The sequence below is a fragment of the Kogia breviceps genome, unplaced genomic scaffold, assembly GCF_026419965.1.
Source record: "Kogia breviceps isolate mKogBre1 unplaced genomic scaffold, mKogBre1 haplotype 1 scaffold_49, whole genome shotgun sequence".
Taxonomy (NCBI): Eukaryota; Metazoa; Chordata; class Mammalia; order Artiodactyla; family Physeteridae; genus Kogia; species Kogia breviceps.
In genome coordinates, this window is record NW_026711928.1 from 3,350,039 (window position 1) to 3,368,224 (window position 18,186).

The following is an 18,186-nucleotide window of genomic DNA, read 5'->3' on the forward strand; positions in this document are numbered from 1 at the left end:
CCGGAGTGGAGGTTCTTGTCAAGACAGCAGCCCTCAACTTTGGGGTCCCTGTGTCTGGTTGATTTTTTCATTTTCCCAAGGTCAACGCCCATGTGTGGAAGTGCCCTATGCTCTGTGGTTCTGTGTTTTCCATGGTTTGGGAAAGAGGATACACTTGTGAAGATTGGCTGTTGGCCATTGACATCCCGCCCATCAGCTTAACAAGGCTCCCTTGACTCCGTGGGCTGTCCTGCCTTTCTGGTTTTTAGACTTTTTTCGCCTGGCCCTTTTGCCCCGGGGGGGGGGCGAGAGATTTCTTTGTAGTGCTGATTTGCTCTCCAAGGTTGCTTGGTTGGCCAAAAAGGGCGTATGCGTTTTTTTCCTGAATATATTCAGGAAAAAACGCATACGCCCTTTTTGGCCAACCGCATCATTGTCCACGTTCTGGCGCTTTTCATGTGCTATCGGGGCCATTCCGATGTACCCGTTGACATCCGTTTCCTGCAGTTCTGCCTTGCGTTCAGCGCCTCTTCGTAGCCTGACCTCAATATATTTTGGGGCGATAGTTATCGTTTAGAACTCTGCAGGTTTGGGAAGTGCAGTGCCCCTGAGCTCCATTTCCCAAGTCGCTTTTTTGTGAGTGGGACGCAACACGGCTGGATGGCTTCACGCCCTATTGTCGATCCGGGGTGGCAGGCTGAACCTCTGGTGAATTCTTCTTCGTGATGGGAAATGAGAGTGACATGTGCCCGACCAAACACCTCCAGCGAGTCTCTCATTGGTTCCCCCTCTTGCAGTTCATCCTGCGGACAAATTGCAGACGGTACGAAAGAGGCATGGAAAGGCGCCGAGTCTCCAAGTGGGGAGATTGTTAGTAAGGGGGCCTGAATGGAGAACACGAGCACCAGGAGATGAAAACTGAGGTGAGTTTCAGAAAGCTTTCCCGATCCCACGGTGTAGCAACCGCTGGGTTTCCAATGAGTGCTTTCGCTGTCGGAAGATTGCGTTGAACCTGGAGAGTTGGGACCCATGGAATGGGGAGCACGCAGGATTCCTTTCAAGGGTCTGCATTTGCTTTCCCAACCTCACCAATCGTCTCAGCCCCAAGAGTGTCCAGCCTTATGTCTTCTGCCGCTGGGGCTGTAGATGTGGTCAATCCTGGTTGCATGCCAGTCCCTGAACGCATTTTGGAAGAATTTCTCTCTGTTTTGCCCTGCTTGTTTCTTCTTTATGTTGGAAATGTATCCTCAGAATGGGTCTGAGCTGATTTTCCCTGCTGGTTTTAGGCCGCTTTACACACACTTGATGCACTTACACAGAGATATCAAGACTTAGCTTTTAAGATGCTTACTAGTCGGATAGATACTTGTGCGATGAACAGGGTCTGGTGAGTCCAGTTGATTGAGCAAGGAGTAGGTCGTGTCCATTCCATATTCGGTTTTCGGAAGGGTATCTGTGCTCATTTCAAACTCGAGTTTTATGCGTCACCCCACCTCACCTTTCCCCTGAAGCAGGCATAAGTGTGTTTTCTAAAAGCGTGACTCTGTTCTGTTTGGGGATTCAGTGCATGGGGAGCGATTTTTACATTCCCTCGATAAGTGATATCATAAGTTTCTTTTTTTGTGGGACTTATTTCACTGAGGATGATCGTACCTAAATCCACTCAGGATGCTGCTACCAGCCTCATGACGTGGATTTCATGGCTGAGTGACACTCCATTGGACCTACGGAGCACCACTTGTCCACTTGTCCACTTGTCCACTCGTCTTTGTCCACTTGGCTCTTTCCTGGGATATGAAACGTGTACCGGAGTGGAGGTTCTTGTCAAGACAGCAGCCCTCAACTTTGGGGTCCCTGTGTCTGGTTGATTTTTTCATTTTCCCAAGGTCAACGCCCATGTGTGGAAGTGCCCTATGCTCTGTGGTTCTGTGTTTTCCATGGTTTGGGAAAGAGGATACACTTGTGAAGATTGGCTGTTGGCCATTGACATCCCGCCCATCAGCTTAACAAGGCTCCCTTGACTCCGTGGGCTGTCCTGCCTTTCTGGTTTTTAGACTTTTTTCGCCTGGCCCTTTTGCCCCGGGGGGGGGGGGCGAGAGATTTCTTTGTAGTGCTGATTTGCTCTCCCAGGTTGCTTGGTTGGCCAAAAAGGGCGTATGCGTTTTTTCCTGAATATATTCAGGAAAAAACGCATACGCCCTTTTTGGCCAACCGCATCATTGTCCACGTTCTGGCGCTTTTCATGTGCTATCGGGGCCATTCCGATGTACCCGTTGACATCCGTTTCCTGCAGTTCTGCCTTGCGTTCAGCGCCTCTTCGTAGCCTGACCTCAATATATTTTGGGGCGATAGTTATCGTTTAGAACTCTGCAGGTTTGGGAAGTGCAGTGCCCCTGAGCTCCATTTCCCAAGTCGCTTTTTTGTGAGTGGGACGCAACACGGCTGGATGGCTTCACGCCCTATTGTCGATCCGGGGTGGCAGGCTGAACCGCTGGTGAATTCTTCTTCGTGATGGGAAATGAGAGTGACATGTGCCCGACCAAACACCTCCAGCGAGTCTCTCATTGGTTCCCCCTCTTGCAGTTCATCCTGCGGACAAATTGCAGACGGTACAAAAGAGGCATGGAAAGGCGCCGAGTCTCCAAGTGGGGAGATTGTTAGTAAGGGGGCCTGAATGGAGAACACGAGCACCAGGAGATGAAAACTGAGGTGAGTTTCAGAAAGCTTTCCCGATCCCTCGGTGTAGCAACCGCTGGGTTTCCAATGAGTGCTTTCGCTGTCGGAAGATTGCGTTGAACCTGGAGAGTTGGGACCCATGGAATGGGGAGCACGCAGGATTCCTTTCAAGGGTCTGCATTTGCTTTCCCAACCTCACCAATCGTCTCAGCCCCAAGAGTGTCCAGCCTTATGTCTTCTGCCGCTGGGGCTGTAGATGTGGTCAATCCTGGTTGCATGCCAGTCCCTGAACGCATTTTGGAAGAATTTCTCTCTGTTTTGCCCTGCTTGTTTCTTCTTTATGTTGGAAATGTATCCTCAGAATGGGTCTGAGCTGATTTTCCCTGCTGGTTTTAGGCCGCTTTACACACACTTGATGCACTTACACAGAGATATCAAGACTTAGCTTTTAAGATGCTTACTAGTCGGATAGATACTTGTGCGATGAACAGGGTCTGGTGAGTCCAGTTGATTGAGCAAGGAGTAGGTCGTGTCCATTCCATATTCGGTTTTCGGAAGGGTATCTGTGCTCATTTCAAACTCGAGTTTTATGCGTCACCCCACCTCACCTTTCCCCTGAAGCAGGCATAAGTGTGTTTTCTAAAAGCGTGACTCTGTTCTGTTTGGGGATTCAGTGCATGGGGAGCGATTTTTACATTCCCTCGATAAGTGATATCATAAGTTTCTTTTTTTGTGGGACTTATTTCACTGAGGATGATCGTACCTAAATCCACTCAGGATGCTGCTACCAGCCTCATGACGTGGATTTCATGGCTGAGTGACACTCCATTGGACCTACGTAGCACCACTTGTCCACTTGTCCACTTGTCTTTGTCCACTTGTCCACTCGTCTTTGTCCACTTGGCTCTTTCCTGGGATATGAAACGTGTACCGGAGTGGAGGTTCTTGTCAAGACAGCAGCCCTCAACTTTGGGGTCCCTGTGTCTGGTTGATTTTTTGATTTTCCCAAGGTCAACGCCCATGTGTGGAAGTGCCCTATGCTCTGTGGTTCTGTGTTTTACATGGTTTGGGAAAGAGGATACACTTGTGAAGATTGGCTGTTGGCCATTGACATCCCGCCCATCAGCTTAACAAGGCTCCCTTGACTCCGTGGGCTGTCCTGCCTTTCTGGTTTTTAGACTTTTTTCGCCTGGCCCTTTTGCCCCGGGGGGGGGCGAGAGATTTCTTTGTAGTGCTGATTTGCTCTCCCAGGTTGCTTGGTTGGCCAAAAAGGGCGTATGCGTTTTTTCCTGAATATATTCAGGAAAAAACGCATACGCCCTTTTTGGCCAACCGCATCATTGTCCACGTTCTGGCGCTTTTCATGTGCTATCGGGGCCATTCCGATGTACCCGTTGACATCCGTTTCCTGCAGTTCTGCCTTGCGTTCAGCGCCTCTTCGTAGCCTGACCTCAATATATTTTGGGGCGATAGTTATCGTTTAGAACTCTGCAGGTTTGGGAAGTGCAGTGCCCCTGAGCTCCATTTCCCAAGTCGCTTTTTTGTGAGTGGGACGCAACACGGCTGGATGGCTTCACGCCCTATTGTCGATCCGGGGTGGCAGGCTGAACCGCTGGTGAATTCTTCTTCGTGATGGGAAATGAGAGTGACATGTGCCCGACCAAACACCTCCAGCGAGTCTCTCATTGGTTCCCCCTCTTGCAGTTCATCCTGCGGACAAATTGCAGACGGTACGAAAGAGGCATGGAAAGGCGCCGAGTCTCCAAGTGGGGAGATTGTTAGTAAGGGGGCCTGAATGGAGAACACGAGCACCAGGAGATGAAAACTGAGGTGAGTTTCAGAAAGCTTTCCCGATCCCACGATGTAGCATCCGCTGGGTTTCCAATGAGTGCTTTCGCTGTCGGAAGATTGCGTTGAACCTGGAGAGTTGGGACCCATGGAATGGGGAGCACGCAGGATTCCTTTCAAGGGTCTGCATTTGCTTTCCCAACCTCACCAATCGTCTCAGCCCCAAGAGTGTCCAGCCTTATGTCTTCTGCCGCTGGGGCTGTAGATGTGGTCAATCCTGGTTGCATGCCAGTCCCTGAACGCATTTTGGAAGAATTTCTCTCTGTTTTGCCCTGCTTGTTTCTTCTTTATGTTGGAAATGTATCCTCAGAATGGGTCTGAGCTGATTTTCCCTGCTGGTTTTAGGCCGCTTTACACACACTTGATGCACTTACACAGAGATATCAAGACTTAGCTTTTAAGATGCTTACTAGTCGGATAGATACTTGTGCGATGAACAGGGTCTGGTGAGTCCAGTTGATTGAGCAAGGAGTAGGTCGTGTCCATTCCATATTCGGTTTTCGGAAGGGTATCTGTGCTCATTTCAAACTCGAGTTTTATGCGTCACCCCACCTCACCTTTCCCCTGAAGCAGGCATAAGTGTGTTTTCTAAAAGCGTGACTCTGTTCTGTTTGGGGATTCAGTGCATGGGGAGCCATTTTTACATTCCCTCGATAAGTGATATCATAAGTTTCTTTTTTTGTGGGACTTATTTCACTGAGGATGATCGTACCTAAATCCACTCAGGATGCTGCTACCAGCCTCATGACGTGGATTTCATGGCTGAGTGACACTCCATTGGACCTACGTAGCACCACTTGTCCACTTGTCCACTTGTCTTTGTCCACTTGTCCACTCGTCTTTGTCCACTTGGCTCTTTCCTGGGATATGAAACGTGTACCGGAGTGGAGGTTCTTGTCAAGACAGCAGCCCTCAACTTTGGGGTCCCTGTGTCTGGTTGATTTTTTCATTTTCCCAAGGTCAACGCCCATGTGTGGAAGTGCCCTATGCTCTGTGGTTCTGTGTTTTACATGGTTTGGGAAAGAGGATACACTTGTGAAGATTGGCTGTTGGCCATTGACATCCCGCCCATCAGCTTAACAAGGCTCCCTTGACTCCGTGGGCTGTCCTGCCTTTCTGGTTTTTAGACTTTTTTCGCCTGGCCCTTTTGCCCCGGGGGGGGGCGAGAGATTTCTTTGTAGTGCTGATTTGCTCTCCCAGGTTGCTTGGTTGGCCAAAAAGGGCGTATGCGTTTTTTCCTGAATATATTCAGGAAAAAACGCATACGCCCTTTTTGGCCAACCGCATCATTGTCCACGTTCTGGCGCTTTTCATGTGCTATCGGGGCCATTCCGATGTACCCGTTGACATCCGTTTCCTGCAGTTCTGCCTTGCGTTCAGCGCCTCTTCGTAGCCTGACCTCAATATATTTTGGGGCGATAGTTATCGTTTAGAACTCTGCAGGTTTGGGAAGTGCAGTGCCCCTGAGCTCCATTTCCCAAGTCGCTTTTTTGTGAGTGGGACGCAACACGGCTGGATGGCTTCACGCCCTATTGTCGATCCGGGGTGGCAGGCTGAACCGCTGGTGAATTCTTCTTCGTGATGGGAAATGAGAGTGACATGTGCCCGACCAAACACCTCCAGCGAGTCTCTCATTGGTTCCCCCTCTTGCAGTTCATCCTGCGGACAAATTGCAGACGGTACGAAAGAGGCATGGAAAGGCGCCGAGTCTCCAAGTGGGGAGATTGTTAGTAAGGGGGCCTGAATGGAGAACACGAGCACCAGGAGATGAAAACTGAGGTGAGTTTCAGAAAGCTTTCCCGATCCCACGGTGTAGCATCCGCTGGGTTTCCAATGAGTGCTTTCGCTGTCGGAAGATTGCGTTGAACCTGGAGAGTTGGGACCCATGGAATGGGGAGCACGCAGGATTCCTTTCAAGGGTCTGCATTTGCTTTCCCAACCTCACGAATCGTCTCAGCCCCAAGAGTGTCCAGCCTTATGTCTTCTGCCGCTGGGGCTGTAGATGTGGTCAATCCTGGTTGCATGCCAGTCCCTGAACGCATTTTGGAATAATTTCTCTCTGTTTTGCCCTGCTTGTTTCTTCTTTATGTTGGAAATGTATCCTCAGAATGGGTCTGAGCTGATTTTCCCTGCTGGTTTTAGGCCGCTTTACACACACTTGATGCACTTACACAGAGATATCAAGACTTAGCTTTTAAGATGCTTACTAGTCGGATAGATACTTGTGCGATGAACAGGGTCTGGTGAGTCCAGTTGATTGAGCAAGGAGTAGGTCATGTCCATTCCATATTCGGTTTTCGGAAGGGTATCTGTGCTCATTTCAAACTCGAGTTTTATGCGTCACCCCACCTCACCTTTCCCCTGAAGCAGGCATAAGTGTGTTTTCTAAAAGCGTGACTCTGTTCTGTTTGGGGATTCAGTGCATGGGGAGCGATTTTTACATTCCCTCGATAAGTGATATCATAAGTTTCTTTTTTTGTGGGACTTATTTCACTGAGGATGATCGTACCTAAATCCACTCAGGATGCTGCTACCAGCCTCATGACGTGGATTTCATGGCTGAGTGACACTCCATTGGACCTACGTAGCACCACTTGTCCACTTGTCCACTTGTCTTTGTCCACTTGTCCACTCGTCTTTGTCCACTTGGCTCTTTCCTGGGATATGAAACGTGTACCGGAGTGGAGGTTCTTGTCAAGACAGCAGCCCTCAACTTTGGGTCCCTGTGTCTGGTTGATTTTTTCATTTTCCCAAGGTCAACGCCCATGTGTGGAAGTGCCCTTTGCTCTGTGGTTCTGTGTTTTACATGGTTTGGGAAAGAGGATACACTTGTGAAGATTGGCTGTTGGCCATTGACATCCCGCCCATCAGCTTAACAAGGCTCCCTTGACTCCGTGGGCTGTCCTGCCTTTCTGGTTTTTAGACTTTTTTCGCCTGGCCCTTTTGCCCCGGGGGGGGGCGAGAGATTTCTTTGTAGTGCTGATTTGCTCTCCCAGGTTGCTTGGTTGGCCAAAAAGGGCGTATGCGTTTTTTCCTGAATATATTCAGGAAAAAACGCATACGCCCTTTTTGGCCAACCGCATCATTGTCCACGTTCTGGCGCTTTTCATGTGCTATCGGGGCCATTCCGATGTACCCGTTGACATCCGTTTCCTGCAGTTCTGCCTTGCGTTCAGCGCCTCTTCGTAGCCTGACCTCAATATATTTTGGGGCGATAGTTATCGTTTAGAACTCTGCAGGTTTGGGAAGTGCAGTGCCCCTGAGCTCCATTTCCCAAGTCGCTTTTTTGTGAGTGGGACGCAACACGGCTGGATGGCTTCACGCCCTATTGTCGATCCGGGGTGGCAGGCTGAACCGCTGGTGAATTCTTCTTCGTGATGGGAAATGAGAGTGACATGTGCCCGACCAAACACCTCCAGCGAGTCTCTCATTGGTTCCCCCTCTTGCAGTTCATCCTGCGGACAAATTGCAGACGGTACGAAAGAGGCATGGAAAGGCGCCGAGTCTCCAAGTGGGGAGATTGTTAGTAAGGGGGCCTGAATGGAGAACACGAGCACCAGGAGATGAAAACTGAGGTGAGTTTCAGAAAGCTTTCCCGATCCCACGGTGTAGCATCCGCTGGGTTTCCAATGAGTGCTTTCGCTGTCGGAAGATTGCGTTGAACCTGGAGAGTTGGGACCCATGGAATGGGGAGCACGCAGGATTCCTTTCAAGGGTCTGCATTTGCTTTCCCAACCTCACCAATCGTCTCAGCCCCAAGAGTGTCCAGCCTTATGTCTTCTGCCGCTGGGGCTGTAGATGTGGTCAATCCTGGTTGCATGCCAGTCCCTGAACGCATTTTGGAAGAATTTCTCTCTGTTTTGCCCTGCTTGTTTCTTCTTTATGTTGGAAATGTATCCTCAGAATGGGTCTGAGCTGATTTTCCCTGCTGGTTTTAGGCCGCTTTACACACACTTGATGCACTTACACAGAGATATCAAGACTTAGCTTTTAAGATGCTTACTAGTCGGATAGATACTTGTGCGATGAACAGGGTCTGGTGAGTCCAGTTGATTGAGCAAGGAGTAGGTCGTGTCCATTCCATATTCGGTTTTCGGAAGGGTATCTGTGCTCATTTCAAACTCGAGTTTTATGCGTCACCCCACCTCAGCTTTCCCCTGAAGCAGGCATAAGTGTGTTTTCTAAAAGCGTGACTCTGTTCTGTTTGGGGATTCAGTGCATGGGGAGCGATTTTTACATTCCCTCGATAAGTGATATCATAAGTTTCTTTTTTTGTGGGACTTATTTCACTGAGGATGATCGTACCTAAATCCACTCAGGATGCTGCTACCAGCCTCATGACGTGGATTTCATGGCTGAGTGACACTCCATTGGACCTACGTAGCACCACTTGTCCACTTGTCCACTTGTCTTTGTCCACTTGTCCACTCGTCTTTGTCCACTTGGCTCTTTCCTGGGATATGAAACGTGTACCGGAGTGGAGGTTCTTGTCAAGACAGCAGCCCTCAACTTTGGGTCCCTGTGTCTGGTTGATTTTTTCATTTTCCCAAGGTCAACGCCCATGTGTGGAAGTGCCCTTTGCTCTGTGGTTCTGTGTTTTACATGGTTTGGGAAAGAGGATACACTTGTGAAGATTGGCTGTTGGCCATTGACATCCCGCCCATCAGCTTAACAAGGCTCCCTTGACTCCGTGGGCTGTCCTGCCTTTCTGGTTTTTAGACATTTTTCGCCTGGCCCTTTTGCCCCGGGGGGGGCGAGAGATTTCTTTGTAGTGCTGATTTGCTCTCCCAGGTTGCTTGGTTGGCCAAAAAGGGCGTATGCGTTTTTTCCTGAATATATTCAGGAAAAAACGCATACGCCCTTTTTGGCCAACCGCATCATTGTCCACGTTCTGGCGCTTTTCATGTGCTATCGGGGCCATTCCGATGTACCCGTTGACATCCGTTTCCTGCAGTTCTGCCTTGCGTTCAGCGCCTCTTCGTAGCCTGACCTCAATATATTTTGGGGCGATAGTTATCGTTTAGAACTCTGCAGGTTTGGGAAGTGCAGTGCCCCTGAGCTCCATTTCCCAAGTCGCTTTTTTGTGAGTGGGACGCAACACGGCTGGATGGCTTCACGCCCTATTGTCGATCCGGGGTGGCAGGCTGAACCGCTGGTGAATTCTTCTTCGTGATGGGAAATGAGAGTGACATGTGCCCGACCAAACACCTCCAGCGAGTCTCTCATTGGTTCCCCCTCTTGCAGTTCATCCTGCGGACAAATTGCAGACGGTACGAAAGAGGCATGGAAAGGCGCCGAGTCTCCAAGTGGGGAGATTGTTAGTAAGGGGGCCTGAATGGAGAACACGAGCACCAGGAGATGAAAACTGAGGTGAGTTTCAGAAAGCTTTCCCGATCCCACGGTGTAGCATCCGCTGGGTTTCCAATGAGTGCTTTCGCTGTCGGAAGATTGCGTTGAACCTGGAGAGTTGGGACCCATGGAATGGGGAGCACGCAGGATTCCTTTCAAGGGTCTGCATTTGCTTTCCCAACCTCACCAATCGTCTCAGCCCCAAGAGTGTCCAGCCTTATGTCTTCTGCCGCTGGGGCTGTAGATGTGGTCAATCCTGGTTGCATGCCAGTCCCTGAACGCATTTTGGAAGAATTTCTCTCTGTTTTGCCCTGCTTGTTTCTTCTTTATGTTGGAAATGTATCCTCAGAATGGGTCTGAGCTGATTTTCCCTGCTGGTTTTAGGCCGCTTGACACACACTTGATGCACTTACACAGAGATATCAAGACTTAGCTTTTAAGATGCTTACTAGTCGGATAGATACTTGTGCGATGAACAGGGTCTGGTGAGTCCAGTTGATTGAGCAAGGAGTAGGTCGTGTCCATTCCATATTCGGTTTTCGGAAGGGTATCTGTGCTCATTTCAAACTCGAGTTTTATGCGTCACCCCACCTCACCTTTCCCCTGAAGCAGGCATAAGTGTGTTTTCTAAAAGCGTGACTCTGTTCTGTTTGGGGATTCAGTGCATGGGGAGCGATTTTTACATTCCCTCGATAAGTGATATCATAAGTTTCTTTTTTTGTGGGACTTATTTCACTGAGGATGATCGTACCTAAATCCACTCAGGATGCTGCTACCAGCCTCATGACGTGGATTTCATGGCTGAGTGACACTCCATTGGACCTACGTAGCACCACTTGTCCACTTGTCCACTTGTCTTTGTCCACTTGTCCACTCGTCTTTGTCCACTTGGCTCTTTCCTGGGATATGAAACGTGTACCGGAGTGGAGGTTCTTGTCAAGACAGCAGCCCTCAACTTTGGGTCCCTGTGTCTGGTTGATTTTTTCATTTTCCCAAGGTCAACGCCCATGTGTGGAAGTGCCCTTTGCTCTGTGGTTCTGTGTTTTACATGGTTTGGGAAAGAGGATACACTTGTGAAGATTGGCTGTTGGCCATTGACATCCCGCCCATCAGCTTAACAAGGCTCCCTTGACTCCGTGGGCTGTCCTGCCTTTCTGGTTTTTAGACTTTTTTCGCCTGGCCCTTTTGCCCCGGGGGGGGGCGAGAGATTTCTTTGTAGTGCTGATTTGCTCTCCCAGGTTGCTTGGTTGGCCAAAAAGGGCGTATGCGTTTTTTCCTGAATATATTCAGGAAAAAACGCATACGCCCTTTTTGGCCAACCGCATCATTGTCCACGTTCTGGCGCTTTTCATGTGCTATCGGGGCCATTCCGATGTACCCGTTGACATCCGTTTCCTGCAGTTCTGCCTTGCGTTCAGCGCCTCTTCGTAGCCTGACCTCAATATATTTTGGGGCGATAGTTATCGTTTAGAACTCTGCAGGTTTGGGAAGTGCAGTGCCCCTGAGCTCCATTTCCCAAGTCGCTTTTTTGTGAGTGGGACGCAACACGGCTGGATGGCTTCACGCCCTATTGTCGATCCGGGGTGGCAGGCTGAACCGCTGGTGAATTCTTCTTCGTGATGGGAAATGAGAGTGACATGTGCCCGACCAAACACCTCCAGCGAGTCTCTCATTGGTTCCCCCTCTTGCAGTTCATCCTGCGGACAAATTGCAGACGGTACGAAAGAGGCATGGAAAGGCGCCGAGTCTCCAAGTGGGGAGATTGTTAGTAAGGGGGCCTGAATGGAGAACACGAGCACCAGGAGATGAAAACTGAGGTGAGTTTCAGAAAGCTTTCCCGATCCCACGGTGTAGCATCCGCTGGGTTTCCAATGAGTGCTTTCGCTGTCGGAAGATTGCGTTGAACCTGGAGAGTTGGGACCCATGGAATGGGGAGCACGCAGGATTCCTTTCAAGGGTCTGCATTTGCTTTCCCAACCTCACGAATCGTCTCAGCCCCAAGAGTGTCCAGCCTTATGTCTTCTGCCGCTGGGGCTGTAGATGTGGTCAATCCTGGTTGCATGCCAGTCCCTGAACGCATTTTGGAAGAATTTCTCTCTGTTTTGCCCTGCTTGTTTCTTCTTTATGTTGGAAATGTATCCTCAGAATGGGTCTGAGCTGATTTTCCCTGCTGGTTTTAGGCCGCTTTACACACACTTGATGCACTTACACAGAGATATCAAGACTTAGCTTTTAAGATGCTTACTAGTCGGATAGATACTTGTGCGATGAACAGGGTCTGGTGAGTCCAGTTGATTGAGCAAGGAGTAGGTCATGTCCATTCCATATTCGGTTTTCGGAAGGGTATCTGTGCTCATTTCAAACTCGAGTTTTATGCGTCACCCCACCTCACCTTTCCCCTGAAGCAGGCATAAGTGTGTTTTCTAAAAGCGTGACTCTGTTCTGTTTGGGGATTCAGTGCATGGGGAGCGATTTTTACATTCCCTCGATAAGTGATATCATAAGTTTCTTTTTTTGTGGGACTTATTTCACTGAGGATGATCGTACCTAAATCCACTCAGGATGCTGCTACCAGCCTCATGACGTGGATTTCATGGCTGAGTGACACTCCATTGGACCTACGTAGCACCACTTGTCCACTTGTCCACTTGTCTTTGTCCACTTGTCCACTCGTCTTTGTCCACTTGGCTCTTTCCTGGGATATGAAACGTGTACCGGAGTGGAGGTTCTTGTCAAGACAGCAGCCCTCAACTTTGGGTCCCTGTGTCTGGTTGATTTTTTCATTTTCCCAAGGTCAACGCCCATGTGTGGAAGTGCCCTTTGCTCTGTGGTTCTGTGTTTTACATGGTTTGGGAAAGAGGATACACTTGTGAAGATTGGCTGTTGGCCATTGACATCCCGCCCATCAGCTTAACAAGGCTCCCTTGACTCCGTGGGCTGTCCTGCCTTTCTGGTTTTTAGACTTTTTTCGCCTGGCCCTTTTGCCCCGGGGGGGGGCGAGAGATTTCTTTGTAGTGCTGATTTGCTCTCCCAGGTTGCTTGGTTGGCCAAAAAGGGCGTATGCGTTTTTTCCTGAATATATTCAGGAAAAAACGCATACGCCCTTTTTGGCCAACCGCATCATTGTCCACGTTCTGGCGCTTTTCATGTGCTATCGGGGCCATTCCGATGTACCCGTTGACATCCGTTTCCTGCAGTTCTGCCTTGCGTTCAGCGCCTCTTCGTAGCCTGACCTCAATATATTTTGGGGCGATAGTTATCGTTTAGAACTCTGCAGGTTTGGGAAGTGCAGTGCCCCTGAGCTCCATTTCCCAAGTCGCTTTTTTGTGAGTGGGACGCAACACGGCTGGATGGCTTCACGCCCTATTGTCGATCCGGGGTGGCAGGCTGAACCGCTGGTGAATTCTTCTTCGTGATGGGAAATGAGAGTGACATGTGCCCGACCAAACACCTCCAGCGAGTCTCTCATTGGTTCCCCCTCTTGCAGTTCATCCTGCGGACAAATTGCAGACGGTACGAAAGAGGCATGGAAAGGCGCCGAGTCTCCAAGTGGGGAGATTGTTAGTAAGGGGGCCTGAATGGAGAACACGAGCACCAGGAGATGAAAACTGAGGTGAGTTTCAGAAAGCTTTCCCGATCCCTCGGTGTAGCAACCGCTGGGTTTCCAATGAGTGCTTTCGCTGTCGGAAGATTGCGTTGAACCTGGAGAGTTGGGACCCATGGAATGGGGAGCACGCAGGATTCCTTTCAAGGGTCTGCATTTGCTTTCCCAACCTCACCAATCGTCTCAGCCCCAAGAGTGTCCAGCCTTATGTCTTCTGCCGCTGGGGCTGTAGATGTGGTCAATCCTGGTTGCATGCCAGTCCCTGAACGCATTTTGGAAGAATTTCTCTCTGTTTTGCCCTGCTTGTTTCTTCTTTATGTTGGAAATGTATCCTCAGAATGGGTCTGAGCTGATTTTCCCTGCTGGTTTTAGGCCGCTTTACACACACTTGATGCACTTACACAGAGATATCAAGACTTAGCTTTTAAGATGCTTACTAGTCGGATAGATACTTGTGCGATGAACAGGGTCTGGTGAGTCCAGTTGATTGAGCAAGGAGTAGGTCGTGTCCATTCCATATTCGGTTTTCGGAAGGGTATCTGTGCTCATTTCAAACTCGAGTTTTATGCGTCACCCCACCTCACCTTTCCCCTGAAGCAGGCATAAGTGTGTTTTCTAAAAGCGTGACTCTGTTCTGTTTGGGGATTCAGTGCATGGGGAGCGATTTTTACATTCCCTCGATAAGTGATATCATAAGTTTCTTTTTTTGTGGGACTTATTTCACTGAGGATGATCGTACCTAAATCCACTCAGGATGCTGCTACCAGCCTCATGACGTGGATTTCATGGCTGAGTGACACTCCATTGGACCTACGTAGCACCACTTGTCCACTTGTCCACTTGTCTTTGTCCACTTGTCCACTCGTCTTTGTCCACTTGGCTCTTTCCTGGGATATGAAACGTGTACCGGAGTGGAGGTTCTTGTCAAGACAGCAGCCCTCAACTTTGGGGTCCCTGTGTCTGGTTGATTTTTTGATTTTCCCAAGGTCAACGCCCATGTGTGGAAGTGCCCTATGCTCTGTGGTTCTGTGTTTTACATGGTTTGGGAAAGAGGATACACTTGTGAAGATTGGCTGTTGGCCATTGACATCCCGCCCATCAGCTTAACAAGGCTCCCTTGACTCCGTGGGCTGTCCTGCCTTTCTGGTTTTTAGACTTTTTTCGCCTGGCCCTTTTGCCCCGGGGGGGGGCGAGAGATTTCTTTGTAGTGCTGATTTGCTCTCCCAGGTTGCTTGGTTGGCCAAAAAGGGCGTATGCGTTTTTTCCTGAATATATTCAGGAAAAAACGCATACGCCCTTTTTGGCCAACCGCATCATTGTCCACGTTCTGGCGCTTTTCATGTGCTATCGGGGCCATTCCGATGTACCCGTTGACATCCGTTTCCTGCAGTTCTGCCTTGCGTTCAGCGCCTCTTCGTAGCCTGACCTCAATATATTTTGGGGCGATAGTTATCGTTTAGAACTCTGCAGGTTTGGGAAGTGCAGTGCCCCTGAGCTCCATTTCCCAAGTCGCTTTTTTGTGAGTGGGACGCAACACGGCTGGATGGCTTCACGCCCTATTGTCGATCCGGGGTGGCAGGCTGAACCGCTGGTGAATTCTTCTTCGTGATGGGAAATGAGAGTGACATGTGCCCGACCAAACACCTCCAGCGAGTCTCTCATTGGTTCCCCCTCTTGCAGTTCATCCTGCGGACAAATTGCAGACGGTACGAAAGAGGCATGGAAAGGCGCCGAGTCTCCAAGTGGGGAGATTGTTAGTAAGGGGGCCTGAATGGAGAACACGAGCACCAGGAGATGAAAACTGAGGTGAGTTTCAGAAAGCTTTCCCGATCCCACGGTGTAGCATCCGCTGGGTTTCCAATGAGTGCTTTCGCTGTCGGAAGATTGCGTTGAACCTGGAGAGTTGGGACCCATGGAATGGGGAGCACGCAGGATTCCTTTCAAGGGTCTGCATTTGCTTTCCCAACCTCACCAATCGTCTCAGCCCCAAGAGTGTCCAGCCTTATGTCTTCTGCCGCTGGGGCTGTAGATGTGGTCAATCCTGGTTGCATGCCAGTCCCTGAACGCATTTTGGAAGAATTTCTCTCTGTTTTGCCCTGCTTGTTTCTTCTTTATGTTGGAAATGTATCCTCAGAATGGGTCTGAGCTGATTTTCCCTGCTGGTTTTAGGCCGCTTTACACACACTTGATGCACTTACACAGAGATATCAAGACTTAGCTTTTAAGATGCTTACTAGTCGGATAGATACTTGTGCGATGAACAGGGTCTGGTGAGTCCAGTTGATTGAGCAAGGAGTAGGTCGTGTCCATTCCATATTCGGTTTTCGGAAGGGTATCTGTGCTCATTTCAAACTCGAGTTTTATGCGTCACCCCACCTCACCTTTCCCCTGAAGCAGGCATAAGTGTGTTTTCTAAAAGCGTGACTCTGTTCTGTTTGGGGATTCAGTGCATGGGGAGCCATTTTTACATTCCCTCGATAAGTGATATCATAAGTTTCTTTTTTTGTGGGACTTATTTCACTGAGGATGATCGTACCTAAATCCACTCAGGATGCTGCTACCAGCCTCATGACGTGGATTTCATGGCTGAGTGACACTCCATTGGACCTACGTAGCACCACTTGTCCACTTGTCCACTTGTCTTTGTCCACTTGTCCACTCGTCTTTGTCCACTTGGCTCTTTCCTGGGATATGAAACGTGTACCGGAGTGGAGGTTCTTGTCAAGACAGCAGCCCTCAACTTTGGGGTCCCTGTGTCTGGTTGATTTTTTCATTTTCCCAAGGTCAACGCCCATGTGTGGAAGTGCCCTATGCTCTGTGGTTCTGTGTTTTACATGGTTTGGGAAAGAGGATACACTTGTGAAGATTGGCTGTTGGCCATTGACATCCCGCCCATCAGCTTAACAAGGCTCCCTTGACTCCGTGGGCTGTCCTGCCTTTCTGGTTTTTAGACTTTTTTCGCCTGGCCCTTTTGCCCCGGGGGGGGGGGGGGGGCGAGAGATTTCTTTGTAGTGCTGATTTGCTCTCCCAGGTTGCTTGGTTGGCCAAAAAGGGCGTATGCGTTTTTTCCTGAATATATTCAGGAAAAAACGCATACACCCTTTTTGGCCAACCGCATCATTGTCCACGTTCTGGCGCTTTTCATGTGCTATCGGGGCCATTCCGATGTACCCGTTGACATCCGTTTCCTGCAGTTCTGCCTTGCGTTCAGCGCCTCTTCGTAGCCTGACCTCAATATATTTTGGGGCGATAGTTATCGTTTAGAACTCTGCAGGTTTGGGAAGTGCAGTGCCCCTGAGCTCCATTTCCCAAGTCGCTTTTTTGTGAGTGGGACGCAACACGGCTGGATGGCTTCACGCCCTATTGTCGATCCGGGGTGGCAGGCTGAACCGCTGGTGAATTCTTCTTCGTGATGGGAAATGAGAGTGACATGTGCCCGACCAAACACCTCCAGCGAGTCTCTCATTGGTTCCCCCTCTTGCAGTTCATCCTGCGGACAAATTGCAGACGGTACGAAAGAGGCATGGAAAGGCGCCGAGTCTCCAAGTGGGGAGATTGTTAGTAAGGGGGCCTGAATGGAGAACACGAGCACCAGGAGATGAAAACTGAGGTGAGTTTCAGAAAGCTTTCCCGATCCCACGGTGTAGCATCCGCTGGGTTTCCAATGAGTGCTTTCGCTGTCGGAAGATTGCGTTGAACCTGGAGAGTTGGGACCCATGGAATGGGGAGCACGCAGGATTCCTTTCAAGGGTCTGCATTTGCTTTCCCAACCTCACGAATCGTCTCAGCCCCAAGAGTGTCCAGCCTTATGTCTTCTGCCGCTGGGGCTGTAGATGTGGTCAATCCTGGTTGCATGCCAGTCCCTGAACGCATTTTGGAAGAATTTCTCTCTGTTTTGCCCTGCTTGTTTCTTCTTTATGTTGGAAATGTATCCTCAGAATGGGTCTGAGCTGATTTTCCCTGCTGGTTTTAGGCCGCTTTACACACACTTGATGCACTTACACAGAGATATCAAGACTTAGCTTTTAAGATGCTTACTAGTCGGATAGATACTTGTGCGATGAACAGGGTCTGGTGAGTCCAGTTGATTGAGCAAGGAGTAGGTCGTGTCCATTCCATATTCGGTTTTCGGAAGGGTATCTGTGCTCATTTCAAACTCGAGTTTTATGCGTCACCCCACCTCACCTTTCCCCTGAAGCAGGCATAAGTGTGTTTTCTAAAAGCGTGACTCTGTTCTGTTTGGGGATTCAGTGCATGGGGAGCGATTTTTACATTCCCTCGATAAGTGATATCATAAGTTTCTTTTTTTGTGGGACTTATTTCACTGAGGATGATCGTACCTAAATCCACTCAGGATGCTGCTACCAGCCTCATGACGTGGATTTCATGGCTGAGTGACACTCCATTGGACCTACGTAGCACCACTTGTCCACTTGTCCACTTGTCTTTGTCCACTTGTCCACTCGTCTTTGTCCACTTGGCTCTTTCCTGGGATATGAAACGTGTACCGGAGTGGAGGTTCTTGTCAAGACAGCAGCCCTCAACTTTGGGTCCCTGTGTCTGGTTGATTTTTTCATTTTCCCAAGGTCAACGCCCATGTGTGGAAGTGCCCTTTGCTCTGTGGTTCTGTGTTTTACATGGTTTGGGAAAGAGGATACACTTGTGAAGATTGGCTGTTGGCCATTGACATCCCGCCCATCAGCTTAACAAGGCTCCCTTGACTCCGTGGG